This window comes from Scyliorhinus torazame, chromosome 5 (assembly GCF_047496885.1).
Source record: "Scyliorhinus torazame isolate Kashiwa2021f chromosome 5, sScyTor2.1, whole genome shotgun sequence".
Classification (NCBI taxonomy): domain Eukaryota; kingdom Metazoa; phylum Chordata; class Chondrichthyes; order Carcharhiniformes; family Scyliorhinidae; genus Scyliorhinus; species Scyliorhinus torazame.
In genome coordinates this window covers 75,958,654-75,976,567 of record NC_092711.1, presented here as the reverse complement: position 1 = coordinate 75,976,567, position 17,914 = coordinate 75,958,654, and the positions used below count along the sequence as shown (strand labels likewise).

The 17,914-nt window shown below is 46.4% G+C and overlaps 1 protein-coding gene and 3 long non-coding RNA genes across 4 annotated transcripts in view; 2 read left to right on the top strand and 2 right to left on the bottom strand.

Moving 5' to 3' along the window:
• Nucleotides 1-17,914, bottom strand: part of LOC140421380 (uncharacterized) — a 456,825-nt gene that overhangs the window by 188,369 nt on the left and 250,542 nt on the right. The window lies entirely within an intron of this gene.
• Nucleotides 1-17,914, top strand: part of LOC140421404 (uncharacterized) — a 63,855-nt gene that overhangs the window by 43,072 nt on the left and 2,869 nt on the right. The window lies entirely within an intron of this gene.
• LOC140421406 (uncharacterized) lies at nt 2,100-5,621 on the bottom strand. Its single transcript, XR_011946739.1, has 2 exons — nt 5,573-5,621; nt 2,100-4,751 (listed from the first exon to the last, which is right to left on the bottom strand). It is a non-coding gene; the product is annotated as an uncharacterized lncRNA (long non-coding RNA).
• On the top strand, nt 5,384-17,272 carry LOC140421401 (uncharacterized). Its single transcript, XR_011946734.1, has 2 exons — nt 5,384-5,476; nt 15,389-17,272. It is a non-coding gene; the product is annotated as an uncharacterized lncRNA (long non-coding RNA).

The following is a 17,914-nucleotide window of genomic DNA, read 5'->3' as shown; positions in this document are numbered from 1 at the left end:
AGTGACAGTCTTGCGGTTGACAGTGAGGAAGAAAGCTGTAACCTGCAGGAAAATATCAGTCGACTGATCAGGTGGGAAGACAAGTAACAAATGGAGATTAATATACAACATTGTGAAGTAATAAATACATTTGGGGCGGACAAACAAGGCAAAGAGAAATAATATTACTGGTATGAGAGTGAGAAATGTAGAGGCACAGAGGGAGATCGGAGTGCATGTCCACAGATCCCTGAAAGTAACAGGAGAGGTAGATGAGATGGTTGAAAAGGCACACAGGACACTTTCCATTGTAAGAGGAGAACTAATGAATATGGTTTAATTAATGATTTATTAGGGCAGACAATAATTATAGTCTATTCAAGGATCTTAAAAGAATATTTTCAATGAGTGTTTTCGAAAGTAAAAGGAAAATTCCACATTCAGGGTAAAGACATCACCCAGAAACATGCTGATGTGGCAAAGACACAACATGGAAAATCCACCTAACCTGCAAGGCTCATTTCAGTAACTTGTTCTTCAGTAACTTGTTTTTACAGACTGCAACTTGTTTTTTAAGACACCTGCAGGGCCCACATCAGGAACTTGTTTTTCAGTATTTTTTTGGGTGATCTCTCCAACTTGTTTTCCATGTCCTGAAGTAGCAGACACAGCTAACGGTGCAAGGTGGAGCCAGTTAGCAACAACGGAGAGACTACGAGCAGCCAGAGAGGGATGTGTGAAAAATGCTTACTCTGCCCGCAACTTGCTTAAGTCTGAACCAGACAGTCCAAATGTCTGGCCTACAGTGTATAAATATTGCTCGATTTATCAACCAGGTAGTCAGCTCCAGGGATCATTGTCTAACGTTGTGCTCTCCCAGTGCATTGGCTAATAAACAATAATTCTGTACTTTGGTCTCCTGAGATTATTTCCTCCAATTATCTTGTCCACGTGCTCCACCGTAGGGCAGCACGGTAGCACAAGTGGATAGCACTATGGCTTCACAGCGCCACGGTCCCAGGATCGATTCCCTGCCGGGTCACTGTCTGTGCGGAGTCTGCACGTTCTGCCTGTGTCTGCGTGGGTTTCCTCCGGGTGCTCCGGTTTCCTCCCACAGTCTAAAAGACGTGCAGGTTAGGTGGATTGGCCATGATGAATTGCCCAATGACCAAAAAGGTTCGGACAAGTTATTGGATTACGGTGATAAGGTGGAAGTGAGGGCTTAAGTAGGTTGGTGCATACTAGATGGGCCGAATGGCCTCCTACTGCACTGTATGTTCTATGTTCACGACACCGATATGAAGTGAGACATAGTATATTAGAGCAGGGAATATGTCCAGCATTTTCTGGTGATGAACGATTATGGGCTGGATTCTCTGTATTCTATGTCCGCAGGATAAAAGTCAGCGCCGCCCCCGCACCGATCCTCTGCCCGGTGGGGGGGGGCCAGCAGCCGCTCCGCATAAAGCCCCTGGCTCGACCTGCGGATACGGCTGCAGAATGGTTGGCTCAATAGCCGCGCATGTACACGGCTGTGGCCTCCTACAGCATGGCACTGGCCGCGCTTGGACGGGCTTGTCAAAATCTGCATCTCTGTCACCCCCCAGACCACCCCCACTAGTCCCTCCAGGCCCCGCCGAAGCCTCCCCTGCCAGCGGAACGACCCCCCCCCCCCCCCCCCCCCCCCACCACCACCAACCCCCGACAGTGAAAGCGCTGGACACAGTCCTCAGTCGCCACGGGAGGTCCCTGAAAGTTGCGAGGACGCTTGTCTCACACCATCGGGGAGTCGGCCAATTGGTGGCGGAGCATCGGGGGAGGGTCCCGGGTGAAGTCCTGGGGCCGTCCATACGCCATACAGTGCACTCCTCGAGTATGCCATTTTAGGGGGTGGGGCATCGGAAAAACGGTGTCCCCTCTGATTCCAGCATAAAAATGGATTGTCCGGCCAATCGCCAAACGCAATTTCGGCGATCGGAGAATCCAGCCTCTTATGGGCCAGGGTTTAGAGAACACCAAAGTATATCATGGAGTTCATCTGACCCACAACTTTAAAGAGATTGTGGTTATGGGGAGCACAAGGGCCCACTTTACAGGTGTGATGCAACAGAGAGCTAAAGTATGTTTAAAACAAAACAATGTTTATTCTATGAATCCAGTTAACATTTTATAAACACACAGTAAACAATTTATCAACTACCAATCCTGACCACGCCCCCCAAAAGAATACAGTACTCTATAGATCACCCTTGATAACTTTCTAAACAACATCCATAAGGTAAATCCTTTTTAAAATAAAGACAGCAGGTTTAAATGCTCTACAGAAACAGGTATTACTTTGGAGTCATCAATGATCATGAGACATGGGAGAAGAATTAGGCCTCTCGGCCCATCGAGTCTGCTCCGCCATTCAATCATGGCTGATATTTTTCTCATCCCCTCATACTCATGAAGAAGGAGCTTTTAAAGATTGAGTCACAGTAACTGTCACCTTGTTCAAAATCAAACTAAACTCACTGTCTTTACCAAGGAGATAGGTGCTATCTGTAAAGTCTCAGGCAAGCGACCACTCGGAAGCGATGACTGTAGAAAAGTTTAGATTTATTCCTCTTACTATTTACATCTTCTACTCACCAAAGGGTGTCCCGCGTCTACCCACAGCTGGGTCAGGATATTTATGTTCCAGCAGTCTGAGGAAAACGTGTGGCAGCTCCCCCTCCCCTCACTCAGGTGAGGCCACAGGGACTCTGAGGTTGCAGATCCCTGGGCCTTCTGTAGGGTTAGAACACTACCCAGGCCATGGAGACAGGCTAGGAAACCCTGTCCCTTGATCAGTTCAAAATTGAGGAAGTGTTGAAGTGAGAATGTAAATTACAGCAGCGCTGGCAATAATCTCCGAGTCATTCCTGGAGGTGCCAGAGGACTGGAGAATTGCAAATGTTATGCACTTGTTCAAAAAGGACAGTTCCAGCAATTACAGCCCAGTTAGTTTTGAATATCCTGGGAAAGGAGTTCACTAAAATCAGCAACAACCTAGCCTCTTGTGCGGTTTTGGTTTCTGTTTCTCTTCCTGCACAATAAAACCCTGAGCTCATGTTTACAATGATCCACTTCCCAAACAGAGATCTGAGGCTTCATTAATTTCAGCCCAAAGTGTAACCACAGGAAGAGGAGGCTTTGCAAACATCCCATCCTTAATGATGAGATTCAGTACAGATCCAGTACATCAGGCCACAAAACTGGCTCGTGTTTAGTGGTCCCGGGAGTGTTCCCAATACCTTCCCTGGATCCTAGGGTTCGGAAACACTCTGGAAGGTGTGGGGAGCTGGGGCCTGTCCATGGGAGTAACTGAATGTATGAGAACTGGATTAAAAAGGAGAAAAGACCCGAAAATGGAGCAGTTGGGAACAGGATACCAATTAGTTTCCTCTTATCCTCGAGAAATTACTGGCCCTGCTGTGTGTCTGAAAAAACATAAATTCATTTGACACAGATCAGAATATTAAACTGCAGCAAACAGTTTTTGTTTGTGAACTCTCTGGTGTCTTAAGAGGTGGGACGAGTGGATGAATGTTTTCCCACAGTCAGAGCAAAGAAACGGCCTTGCCCCAGTGTGAACTCGCTGGTGTGTCAGAAGATTGGATGGATGAATGAATCCCTTCCCACACGTGGAGCAGGTGAATGACCTCTCCCCAGTGTGAACTCGCTGGTGTTTCTGGAGGCTGGATGACAGGGTGAATCCGTTCCCACACACAGTACACCTGAATGGCCTCTCCTCATTGTGAACTCGCTGGTGTGTTAGCAGATCAGTTGAGGTTTTGTAAATCTTCTCACATTCAGAACATTTGAAAAGTCTTTTATCCGTGTGAACCAGTTGGTGTTTAGCAAGGTGGGATGATCGTGAGAATCCCTTCCCCCATACAGAGCAGGTGAATGGCCTCTCCCCATTGTGGACTCTCTGGTGTATCAGCAATTCACTTGTGGTTTTATAACTCTTCTCACATTCAGTACATTTGAAAGGTCTGTTATCCATGTGAACCAGTCGGTGTGTCATGAGGTAGGATGATCGGGTGAATCCTTTCCCACACACAGAGCAGATGAATGGCCTCTCCCCAGTGTGAGTACGTTCATGTTCAATGAGTGTCTGTGATCGGATGAACCGCTTCGCACAGTGAGAGCAACTGAATTGTCTCTCGGTGGGAATAACCTGGTGCGTAACCAAGTCCTTGGAGCTTTTAGAGTTGTTATCACAGCCTGAGGGCTTAAAGAGCCTCTCGTCAATGTGAGCAGGTAGGATGACTGAATGAATCCCTTCCCACATATGGAGCAGATGAATGGCCTCTCCCCAGTGTGACTGCGTCGATGATTTTCAAGCAGGGATGGATAATTGAAACCCTTTCCACAGTCCCCAAATTTCCACGGTTTCTCCATGGCGTCAGTGTTGTTGTGTCTCTCCAGGATAGGTGATCAGTTGAAGTCTTGTCCACACACAGAACATGTGTAGTTTCTCCTCACTTTTAATGGTGTGATATTGTTTCTGGCTGTCTTAACTGGTTACAGCTCTTCCCACAGTCAGTTCACTGGGACACTCACTCAGGTGCTTTTCCAGTCACACTGATATTTGAAATCTTTTCCCATGAACAGAACAGAGAAACATTTCTCCTTCCACATTTTTCGATGTTATTCAGATTCTGATGTAGCGAGTGATTCTGTTAGATCTCTGCGATGTTTTATTTGAGTTTCCCACTTGCAAAATTTCCTCTTCTAATACCCTGTAAGTTTACAAACATCATCACTGTACAGTATATTAGAAATTCAGAACAGACAATTCCAGTTTCTATGGAGTAACCTCTGACCTCTTGTTACCCCAAATATGTGGGGCAAACAAACTGAAAGACGACAAAATTAGCAACAAAAGCAAAGGAAGCTTCCGAACTCAACCAGAACGTTGTTTCCAGTGTATTGGAGTTGTTCTGTAGCCTGAAGTTCCCAACAGTTGTGGAAGGTAGCAAGCGTACCAGTGGACACCACTGCTCCCTTTCCAGACAGGCTGTCAGGCAGTGTGACAGCCACCGAACCTCCATAGGGACTGCAAATTCAGCTCCAACAAATTTGTGTTAACCAGGTCCAAGAACAGGTCTAGGAGAAGTACTTCTGATTTACCCAGCCTCTTCCAAGGATTCGGAGCCAAGTGTAAGCAAAGTTGAAGGGCAACCCCTTCTGGAAACTGTACAGAGGCTGCAACCTCTCACATTGAACAGAAACATGGCTCCATGCACTCTTCTGCACTGCAGCCTGGGGATGAGTGAAGTTGTTAAACAATCTGTGACCCAGTCTCTAGTATTCCCCGAGCACTAGGACCCGGGCGGGAATAGAGAACCCGAAGCCCACCAACCACCCGCGCATGCGCACCGATTCAATTGAATCAAGATGGCGACCATCAAGCCGGGCCTGTTCCCGGGAAAACGACCCGAAGCTGCAAACGCAGGACTTCCAGGTACGTATTCCTGGTTTAGGACTTTCACCCGGTGTTTAGACACTCTCCCCATCCAGACCCGGCTCCATCGCTTCCTCCAGGTTTCCGCTTCCTTACCCGCTGCCCATGAGACAAAGAACCGTCTCTCTCTCGCAGGCGCTATCACACACTGCGCATGCTCCAATTCCGCTAGATATTACGCCTGCGCATTGCTGTCCTGCGGTGCAGATAGGGAACATTCACCACCGCGGGGAATGCTGGGTATAGAGTCCGCCATCGATAATCCCAATTACGTGATTAGTGATTTTTGTTTCTTACGTTGTGAAAGTTGGGGCTGGTGGGACAACCAATAAAATTCGGAATATAATCATAGGTAAATCCAAGTGAGCAGCCCCTCAATTATCAACCAGAAAGAAAAGTAGTGGAAATTAATGAAACACCAGCCATCCAAGTATGGAAAATAGATATATAATGAGGGAAATCAATTTATGTATCTTTAATGAACATCGAAAAGCAAAGAGGAAGATTAAAGATCTTTAAACACCTCACACACTGGGCAAGAAATGTCTTGAAACTCAAAACAGGAGCTTCAGGAAATCAATACTGACCTTGGGTAGAGTGCTCTTTCCAAGAGCCGGTGCAGACTCGATGGGCCGAATTGCCTCCTTCTGCGATGTAAATTCTATGAAAACCCTGACAAATATGAAACTACTAGGTTGATGGAAGACATTTTTAAATTACAAATCGTTTACCAGGGATTCACACTCACTCACTTAACTTGCGAATTCAGGTTCCAGCCCTCAAGTCTGGCAACAGACCTTACTGCTCCCTTGCCCCTCCGGCCTCTGAGCACTTCTTGCTGCTGTTTCCGAGGACAATCAGTGTCTACTCTCCAACATTACTCTGTCAAATGGAGTTCAGAGGCTCAGAGGAAAAAAAAGAATGAGGACATGGATCTGAATTTGGAAATACAGTTAAAGAAACATGATTCCATTTGTAAACTGAAGTATTTTCATTGAAATTCAAAGTACTTGATTGCAATTAACACATTCATTTTGCCTGACACTTGTGGGCAATGGGAGTAAATTATGCTCATTATTTTATATCAATCTACTTTTCTATGATTTTGACACATAATCTTTCTTTTTTATCACATTTAAATGGTGGACTTTGAGCTGAAAAATCATCAACGCAGTCACAATGGTGAGAAGCCGTTCAGTTGTACTGAATGTGGGAAAGCATTTACACATTCATCCACCCTGGTGACACACCAGCAAGTTCACACTGGGGAGAGGCCATTCACCTGTTACGTGTGTGGGAAGAGATGCATGTTTTTATCTGGGCTGCGGAGATACCAGCAAGTTCACAATGACAAGAGATGGTTTCATTGCTCTGACTGTGATAGGAGCTTTAAATGTCTGTATGGGCTGAGGGAGCACCAGCACATTCACACTGGTTACTCACCATTCATCTGCTCTCACCGCACAAAGAGCTTCAGCAGATCGTCCAGCCTGTTGATACATCAGCGACTTCACACTGGGGAGAGGCCATTCACTTGTCATGTGTGTGAGAAGGGATTCATTAATTCATCCAATCTGCTGATACACCGGCGAGTTCACGCTGGGGAGAGATCTTTTAAATGCCCAGACTGTGGGAAGAGCTAACAAAGTTCCGGAGACCTGGTGCACCATCAACGTGTTCACACTGATGAGAGACCGTTCAGGGGCTCTCACTGCGGGGCTGGGTTCAGGCGATCATCTGACCTCAGTGTACATCAGCGAGTTCACACTGGGGCGAAGCCGTTTTCCTGTTCCGAATGGGGAAAGGGATTTGTTCGTTCATGCAACCTGTGGAGGCACCTGCAAGTTCACAGTGGAGAGAGGCTGTTCACCTGATCTGTGTGTGGGAAGAGATTCACTCATTCATCCACTCTGCTGACACACCAACAAGTTCACAAGTGACTGCAGGGGTTGGATTCTGCTGTTATTCCTCCTGTTAATCATGTCCAGAACTGAACCATGTTCATTATGACCATTGGGATCTGTTTCTGAAGATTTGAATAAACTCCAGCCCAGTTAAAATTATTCAGATTCTGGATAACTGTCAAATCAGCTTTATCTTAAACACAAAGATAAAAGCAAATTACTGCAGACGCTGGAACCTGAAACAAAAACAGAAAATACAGGACAATCTCAGCAGGTCTCTCCAAGATGCTCTCCACAGAGGCTGCCAGACCACCTGAGATTGTCCAGTATTATCTGTTTTGTATTAAACACAGTGTGAGTGTGTTATGTCTTTTTAAATATGTGAAGACAAGTTAGTTCCTTTCAAAAAGTTCTCTGTTGTTTCACAACAACTAGTGTGTGCACAAGATCCGAACAGCAAGGAGACAAACGACCGATTGATCCAGTTTTCTCGTGGTGTCAGTTAAAACATGAATGCTGGTCCCACTGGACCAGGAAATCTCCCCTGTGGACAGTGTATGGAGTTGCTGAGCTCTCCCAAGCTGAAAGTGGAGCTGATTGAGCTGTTGCGCCTGCAGTGAACCGTGAAGAACCGCTGCCTGGGATCTTTCCTCTTCATTCAGACTCCCAGCTGAAGCTGTTTCTGCAGTAAAATAGTTAACAAAACAAACAAAGAACAAAGAAATGTACAGCACAGGAACAGGCCCTTCGGCCCTCCAAGCCCGTGCCGACCATGCTGCCCGACTAAACTACAATCTTCTACACTTCCTGGGTCCGTATCCCTCTATTCCCATCCTATTCATGTATTTGTCAAGATGCCCCTTAAATGTCACTATCGCCCCTGCTTCCACCACCTCCTCCGGTAGCGAGTTCCAGGCACACACTACCCTCTGCGTAAAAAACTTGCCTCATACATCTACTCTAAACCTTGCCCCTCTCACCTTAAACCTATGCCCCCTAGTAATTGACCCCTCTACACTGGGGAAAAGCCTCTGACTATCCACTCTGTCTATGCCCCTCATGATTTTGTAGACCTCTATCAGGTCTCCCCTCAACCTCCTTCGTTCCAGTGAGAACAAACCGAGTTTATTCAACCGCTCCTCATAGCTAATGCCCTCCATACCAGGCAACATTCTGGTAAATCTCGTCTGCACCCTCTCTAAAGCCTCCACATCCTTCTGGTAGTGTGGCGACCAGAATTGAACACTATACTCCAAGTGTGGCCTAACTAAGATTCTATACAGCTGCAACATGACTTGCCAATTCTTATACTCAATGCCCCGGCCAATGAAGGCAAGCATGCAGTATGCCTTCTTGACTACCTTCTCCACCTGTGTTGCCCCTTTCAATGACCTGTGGACCTGTACTCCTAGATCTCTTTGACTTTCAATACTCTTGAGGGTTCTACCATTCACTGTATATTCCCTACCTGCATTAGACCTTCCAAAATGCATTACCTCACATTTGTCCGGATTAAACTCCATCTGCCATCTCTCCGCCCAAGTCTCCAAACAATCTAAATCCTGCTGTATCCTCTGACAGTCCTCATCGCTATCCGCAATTCCACCAACCTTTGTGTCGTCTGCAAACTTACTAATCAGACCAGTTACATTTTCCTCCAAATCATTTATATATACTACAAAGAGCAAAGGTCCCAGCACTGATCCCTGTGGAACACCACTGGTCACAGCCCTCCAATTAGAAAAGCATCCTTCCATTGCTACTCTCTGCCTTCTATGACCTAGCCAGTTCTGTATCCACCTTGCCAGCTCACCCCTGATCCCGTGTGACTTCACCTTTTGTACTAGTCTACCATGAGGGACCTTGTCAAAGGCCTTACTGAAGTCCATATAGACAACATCCACTGCCCTACCTGCATCAATCATCTTAGTGACCTCCTCGAAAAACTCTGTCAAGTTAGTGAGACACGACCTTCCCTTCACAAAACCATGCTGTCTCTCACTAATACGTCCATTTGCTTCCAAATGGGAGTAGATCCTGTCTCGAAGAATTCTCTCCAGTAATTTCCCTACCACTGAAGTAAGGCTCACCGGCCTGTAGTTCCCGGGATTATCCTTGCTACCCTTCTTAAACAGAGGAACAACATGGGCTATTCTCCAGTCCTCCGAGACATCCCCTGAAGACAGTGAGGATCCAAAGATTTCTGTCAAGGCCTCAGCAATTTCCTCTCCAGCCTCCTTCAGTATTCTGGGGTAGATCCCATCAGGCCCTGGGGACTTATCTACCTTAATATTTTTTAAGACACCCAACACATTGTCTTTTTGGATCTCAATGTGACCCAGGCTATCTACACACCCTTCTCCAGACTCAACATCTACCAATTTCTTCTCTTTGGTGAATACTGATGCAAAGTATTCATTTAGTACCTCGCCCATTTCTTCTGGCTCCACACATAGATTCCCTTGCCTATCCTTCAGTGGGCCAACCCTTTCCCTGGCCACCCTCTTGCTTTTTATGTACGTGTAAAAAGCCTTGTGATTTTCCTTAACCCTATTTGCCAATGACTTTTCGTGACCCCTTCTAGCCCTCCTGACTCCTTGCTTAAGTTCCTTCCTACTTTCCTTATATTCCATGCAGGCTTCGTCTGTTCCCAGCCTTTTAGCCCTGACAAATGCCTCCCTTTTCTTTTTGACGAGGCCTACAATATCTCTCGTTATCCAAGGTTCCCGAAAATTGCCGTATTTATCCTTATTCCTCACAGGAACATGCCGGTCCTGAATTCCTTTCAACTGCCACTTGAAAGCCTCCCACATGTCAGCTGTTGATTTGCCCTCAAACATCCGCCCCCAATCTATGTTCTTCAGTTCCCGCCTAATATTGTTATAATTAGCCTTCCCCCAATTTAGCACATTCATCCTAGGACCACTCTTATCCTTGTCCACCAGTACTTTAAAACTTACTGAATTGTGGTCACTGTTACCGAAATGCTCCCCTACTGAAACTTCTACCACCTGGCCGGGCTCATTCCCCAATACCAGGTCCAGTACCGCCCCTTCCCTAGTTGGACTGTCTACATATTGTTTTAAGAAGCCCTCCTGGATGCTCCTTACAAACTCTGCCCCGTCTAAGCCCCTGGCACTAAGTGAGTCCCAGTCAATACTGGGGAAGTTGAAGTCTCCCATCACCACACCCCTGTTGTTTTTACTCTTTTCCAAAATCTGTCTACCTATCTACTCCTCTATCTCCCGCTGGCTGTTGGGAGGCCTGTAGTAAACCCCCAACATTGTGACTGCACCCTTCTTATTCCTGATCTCTACCCATATAGCCTCACTGCCCTCTGAGGTGTCCTCCCGCAGTACAGCTGTGATATTCTCCCGAACCAGTAGCGGAACTCTGCCTCCCCTTTTACATCCCCCTCTATCCCGCCTGAAACATCTAAATCCTGGAACGTTTAGCTGCCAATCCTGCCCTTCCCTCAACCAGGTCTCTGTAATGGCAACAACATCATAGTTCCAAGTACTAATCCAAGCTCTAAGTTCATCTGCCTTACCCATAATACTTCTTGCATTAAAACATATGCACTTCAGGCCACCAGACCCGCTGTGTTCATCAACTTCTCCCTGTCTGCTCTGCCTCAGAGCCCCACTGTCCCTATTCCCTCGTTCTCCCTCAATGCTCTCACCTTCTGACCTATTGCTCCCAAGCCCACCCCCCTGCCATACTAGTTTAAACCCTCCCGTGTGACACTAGCAAACCTCGCGGCCAGGATATTTATGCCTCTCCGGTTTAGATGCAACCCATCCTTCTTATATAGGTCACACCTGCCCCGGAAGAGCTCCCAGTGGTCCAGATAACGGAAACCCTCCCTCCTACACCAGCTGTTTAGCCACGTGTTTAGCTGCTCTATCTTCCTGTTTCTAGCCTCACTGGCACGTGGCACAGGGAGTAATCCCGAGATTACAACCCTAGAGGTCCTGTCTTTTAACTTTCTGCCTAGCTCCCTGAACTCCTGCTGCAGGACCTCATGCCTCTTCCTGCCTATGTCGTTAGTACCAATATGTACAACGACCTCTGCCTGTTTGCCCTCCCCCTTCAGGATGCCCTCTACCCGTTCGGAGACATCCTGGACCCTGGCACCAGGGAGGCAACATACCATCCTGGAGTCTCTTTCACGTCCACAGAAGCGCCTATCTGTGCCCCTGACTATAGAGTCCCCTATTACTATTACTCTTCTGCGCTTTGACCCTCCCTTCTGAACATCAGAGCCAGCCGTGGTGCCACTGCTCTGGCTGCTGCTCTTTTCCCCTGATAGGCTATCCCCCCCGACAGTATCCAAAGGGGTATACCTGTTCGAGAGGGGGACAACCACAGGGGATTCCTGTACTGACTGCCTGCCCTTTCTGGTGGTCACCCATTTCTCTGCCTGCACCTTGGGTGTGACCACATTTACATAACTGCGATCTATGACGCTTTCCGCCACCTGCATGCTCCTAAGTGCATCCAATTGCTGCTCCAACCGAACCATGCGGTCTGTGAGGAGCTTCAGTTGGGTGCACTTTCTGCAGATGAAGCCATCCGGGACGCTGGAAGCCTCCCGGACCTGCCACATCTCATAGTCAGAGCACTGCACCCCTCTAACTGACATTGCGTCAATTAATTAAAATTAAAATTTAAAAAAATTTTAAAAAAAAAATATATATATATTTTTTTTAATTTCAAAGTTACTGTTAACTATCTGTTTCCTAGCACTAGATTTCTAATAGAAATGCGAAAGCTAAATATAGTACTCTCCGATTCTGGCTTAGATATCCCTCTAAATTATAATTGAGTAATTATGTTTAATGAGTTACCAATGCTTAATTTTTTTAATTTAGTGTAGATTCCCAACCAGCCACTCAGGCCACAGCTTTTCTGTGATGTCACTTCAGTTTCCCCCCGACACACACAATTTGAAAAAGGTATAAAAGTAAAAATGAGTAAAAATCACTTACTTACCTTCTTACCCTCTGAGTGTCTTAGATGTTCTCAGGTTCTCTCCCTGACAGAGACTGCTCCTCCACCTCCGAACGGCTCCCAAAACTAGGCCGCAATCTTTTAAAATCTCCGCTCCGACTCGCAGCTCCTGCGCTTTTTAAATCTCCCGCGCTGTTTTCAGAGTCCCGGCTCACTCAGCTCCCGCGCTGTTTTCAGAGTCCCGGCTCACTCACCTCCCGCGCTGTTTTCAGAGTCCCGGCTCACTCACCTCCCGCGCTGTTTTCAGAGTCCCGGCTCACTCACCTCCCGCGCTGTTTTCAGAGTCCCGGCTCACTCACCTCCCGCGCTGTTTTCAGAGTCCCGGCTCACTCACCTCCTGCGCTGTTTTCAGAGTCCCGGCTCACTCAGCTCCCGCGCTGTTTTCTTTGAACTTTGAATATCAATCCCAATTTAATCTTTGGTTCAAAATCTATAACTTTTTAAACAATGTGCAGTATTACAGGGAGAAGGCAGGAGAACGGCACTGGGTGAAAGGCTCATTCAGAAAGACATAGCAGACACGAGGGACCGAATGGCCTCCTTCTGCACTGTAACAGTCTGTGATTCTGTTGAGCTCATGTAGAACCTTTCACACCTTCAGAATATCCAATATGGTTCACAGCCAATGATGGATTCTGGAAGGAATAATGAGGAGAGGCAGTATAAACTAAACAGTAGAATTTCAAACAGAGCAGGAACAGAGTGGCCTGAAGTATATGGACACAAATGTTAGAAGGTGGCAGGACAAGTTGATGAGGTGTCAAAAATGCACAAACGATCCTTGTTATCATTGAAATGGGCAGGAGTACAGGGAAGCTATGGGAAACGTTTATTAAACGTTTGGGCCTTAGCTGGATCTCGTGACCAGCTGTGGGCAGCACAATTTAGAAAGGAGGCCAATGTCTTCGAGAGGGAGCAGGGGAGATTCACCAGAATGGTACCAAGGTTGAGGGATTTCAGTTTTTTAGAGAGACTGGAGAAGTTGAGATTTCCTTTCTTACACAGAGAAGGTTCGAGGAAAATTTATTGCTGGTGATCAAAATGATGAGAGGTTTCTGCAGGTAGATCGGAAGAAAACGTTTCCACTGTTAGGAGAGTCAGTAAACTCTGGAATTCCTTCGCTAACTATCCCCACCTCATTTTCCTCCTTTGGATACTCCTTAATTCCTACTTCTTTGACCAGCCTTTGGTCACATCTGCTCTATTGTATCCTTTCATTGCTCAGTGTTAAATGATGATTGATAGCGTCTCCCATGAAATGTTTTGGGATGTCAGACAAAATATCCAGGCTTGGGCTAACTAGTGCCAAGTAACACACAAGTGTCAGGCAATGACCATCTCCAATAAGAGACAATCTAACCATCGCCCCTTGACATGCAATGGCATTACCATCACTGAATCCCCCACTGTCAACATCGTGGGGGTGGGTGACCATTGATCTGAAACTAAACTGGAATAGCCATATAAATAGTGTGGCTACAAGAGCAGGTCAGAAGCTAGGGATTCTGCATGGAATAACTCACTTCCTCACTCCCCAAAGCCTGTCCACCATCTACAAGGTACAAGTCAGGAGTGTGATGGAATGCTCACCACTTACCTGGATGAGTGCAGCTCCAACCACACTCAAGAAGCTCAACACCATCCAGGATAAGGCAGCACACTTGATTGGCATGCCTTCCACAAACATTCACTCCCTCCACCACTGATGCACGGTAGTAGCAGTGGGTGTACCATCTACAAGATGCACTGCGGGAAATCACCAAGACTCCTTGGGCAGCACCTTCCAAACCAATGACATGACTATCTAGAAGAACATAATCAGCAGATACCCTGACATCAAGAACACACCAGACACTCACCGCACACACTGACTGACACACCCACACAAACAGACACACACACTCAGGCATGCAGTCACTACCATCTAGAAGGACAGGAGCAGCAGATATATTTTTTAAAATTCAATTTTTACAAGATGTGGTCGTCACTGGCTCGGCCAGGATTTATTACCCATTCTTAGTTTCCCTTCAGACGGTGATGGTGAGTTGCCTTCTTGAACTGCTGCTGTCCTTGAGGTGTAGGTACACCCGCTGTGCTGTCAGGGAGGTAGTTCCAGGATGTTGCCCCAGAGACAGTGAAGGAGCGGTGATATATTTCAATATCAGGCCACTGAATGACTTGGTGAACCTCCAGGTGATGGGGTTCCCGGTGTCCGTTGCTCATGTCCTTCCAGATGGTAGTGGTTGTGGGTTTGGAAGATGCTGTCTCAGGAACCTTGGTGAGTTACTGCAGTGCATCTTGTAGATGGTACACACAGCTGATTGATCAGGAGCTGGTTTAGCACACTGGGCTAAATTGCTGGCTTTTAAAGCAGACCAAGGCAGGCCATATTCGGTACATATGACAATAAATCAATCAGTCAAATGAACATGAAATGAAATGAAATGAAAATCGCTTATTGTCACAAGTAGGCTTCAATGAAGTTACTGTGAAAAGCCCCTAGTCGCCACATTCCGGCACCTGTTCGGGGAGGCTGGTAGGGAATTGAACCATGCTGCTGGCCTGCCTTGGCCTGCTTTTAAAGCCAGCAATTTAGCCCAGTGTGACTGTGACAGATTTATTGTCATATGTACCGAAGTACAGTGAAAAGTATTTTTCTGTGGCCAAGGGAACATACACAGTACGTACACAGTAGACAAAAAGGATAATTGACAAAGAAAATAATTGATTTTATTGTCAGTCTTCAGACAGGAGCTGGAGAACTGAACCCAGACAGAGGAGAGGGAGGGAGAAAACTGGGAGTGGAGGAAAGAAATGGTGCAGATGGTGAGATGGGTTTGGATTTCAGCCCAGGGAGGAGGGAGAGTGTGTAGAACGGGGATTGACAGCTTTGGGGGAACGAGAGAGGAAAAAATGTTCCAGAGAAACTAGAATTGTCTGTTCAGAATTTATATGCTGCACTGACAGTGATGACGTTTGTAAATTCCTTTTACAGGATATTGGAAAGGAGGATTTACAGATGTGAGACTGAAACCAAACATCATCTGACAGTCACTCAATTCATCAGGACCTGAAAATCCTCAGACTTTGAATGTTGAAGGAGAAACGATTGTCTCTTCTGTCTGTGAGAAACAATTTTAAACATCAGTGTGACTGGAAAGATATCAAGACAATCACACCCGAGCGAGAGTGTTCCAGTGAACTGACCGAGGAAAGAGCTTTAACCAGTTACACAGCCTGAAGAAACATCACGACCTTCACAGTGAGGAGAAACCATACACGTGTCCTGTACGTGGCGAAGACTTCAAGCGATCATCCACCTTGGAGAGACACAAGGACACAGGCGCCATGGAGAAACCATGGAAATGTGAGGACTGTGGGAAGGGATTCAGTTACCCTTCCCTGCTGGAAAACCATCGGCAGTCGCACTGGGGAGAGGCCATTCACCTGCTCTGTGTGTGGGGAGAGATCAATTCAGTCATCTGGCCTTGGTCTCACTAGCGGATTCACACTGAGGATAAGCTATTCATCTGCCCCTCCTGTGGAAAGAGGTTCAGGCATTCTTCAGCACTCACTATACATCAACGCACTCACACTGGGGAGAGGCCGTTCGTCTGCTCCGACTGTGGGAAGAGATTCACTCAGTCATTCCACCTGCTGTCACACCAGCGTGTTCATAGAGGTGAGCGGCCGTTCACCTGCTCTGTGTGTGGGAAGGGATTCACTGGATCATCCCACTTGCTGTCACACCAGCGAGTTCACATGAAGGAGAAACCATTCAGCTCCACTTCCTGTGGAAAGAGTTTCAGACAGGCATCCTCCCTCATTGCACAGCAGCGGCTCCATACTGGGGAGAGACCGTTTACTTGCTTTGTGTGTGGGAAGGGATTCACAGTTTTACCCACCCTTCTGAGACACCAGCGAATTCACACTGAAGAGAAACCATTTGGCTGCACCTCCTATGGAAAGAGTTTCAGGCAGTCATCCAACCTCACTGCTCACCAACGCACTCACACTGTGGAGAGACCATTCACATGCTCCGTGTGTGGGAAGGGATTCAATCGGTCGTCCAACCTCACTGCTCACCAACACACTCACACTGCGGAGAGACCATTCACATGCTCCGTGTGTGGGAAGGGATTCAATTAGTCGTCACTGCTCACCAGCGTGTTCACACTGGGGATAAACCGTTTACCTGCTTAGTGTGTGGGAAGGGATTCACAAAGTCTTTCAACTTGCTGACACACCAACGCACTCACATTAAGAGACAATTCAAATGCTGTGTGTGTGTGGGAAGGGATTCACTCAGTCACGATGCCTCCAGCAAGTTCATAAATGACTGTAGGGGTTGGATTCTGCTGTTGTTTAGTATTGACAGTCTGACAATATTTTGTTCCTGCTGATGTTAACCCCTATAACTGCTGGAACTCAATATGCTGAAAATGGCATTTATTGTGGGGGCTACAGTGTCTATTTTTAAAAGCACCATCTGTGATCTTTCCCCTTAATCCAGGAACTCTCAGCAGAAACCTGTTTAGAATAAATTTCTGAACTTTTGCTTCAATTCTAAATCAACTTTTGGTGCATAATCTACAATTGTCTGAAAGATCCAACTGCAGGGCTTAATATATATGTTTTTCAATGGCTCTTCTTGAGATTTTCTCGAGAGATGCTCTCTGATTTTCAGGAGTTAATTTTTGGTTTCCAGGGTCTCCTTTTCCCCTCTCACTGACTCCTTTATTAAGTGATGTAGTCACGCAATCACATTACCGTCAACATTTGTGTTGAGTATTTTTTGAGTTTACTTATTTTCGTACAGAAGATAGCACAAATACCAAAGACTGTGTACATATTAAATGTTTTAAATTGAAAGCAATAAGATGTTTTGGTTAATTTATTTAAAAAGGAAACACCCTTAACTTACTCCATTTCCAAAATGAGAATTCAAACTATCTGACACAATGAAACTCAACAGATGCCGAGTGTTTATTGGATCAGACGGTGAAGCAGGAAAAAACTCACCAATTCTGATCTTTATTATGTGGATTTACATTCAAAACCCATCGATAACCTCACTGCACCCACTGAGATCAGCTCAGACTGGGGGTTTTGTTTGTTGTCTGTGAGCGTTCTATTGCAAATAACAGCAGTGAAGAATGAAACCTGGATCACAACTTCTAATTTGACAGATGTGATTAGTGAGTAAGTTCACAGTGGAGATTACTCCAATTCCTGAGCTGTGCATCCCACCTCCTGAGATGTATAAAAATAATGAAATATTGCTCAGCAGAAGGGAAAGCTCTAAGTGTCTGCATCTCCTTCCGAAGCTCACACTGCTATGAAACCCTCTAGTTGTGTCCCAGGGAGACACGGTTCCTCCACACAGCACTGACTCAGGCAGCACGTCAGCCAGCTTCTATCCTCAAAATGGACGACAAAGCTGTTCCTCCAATCACAGATTCTGTCGCTGCAGAAGCAACAACATTGGGAGAGACAGAATCTGTGATTGGAAGAGCTGTTC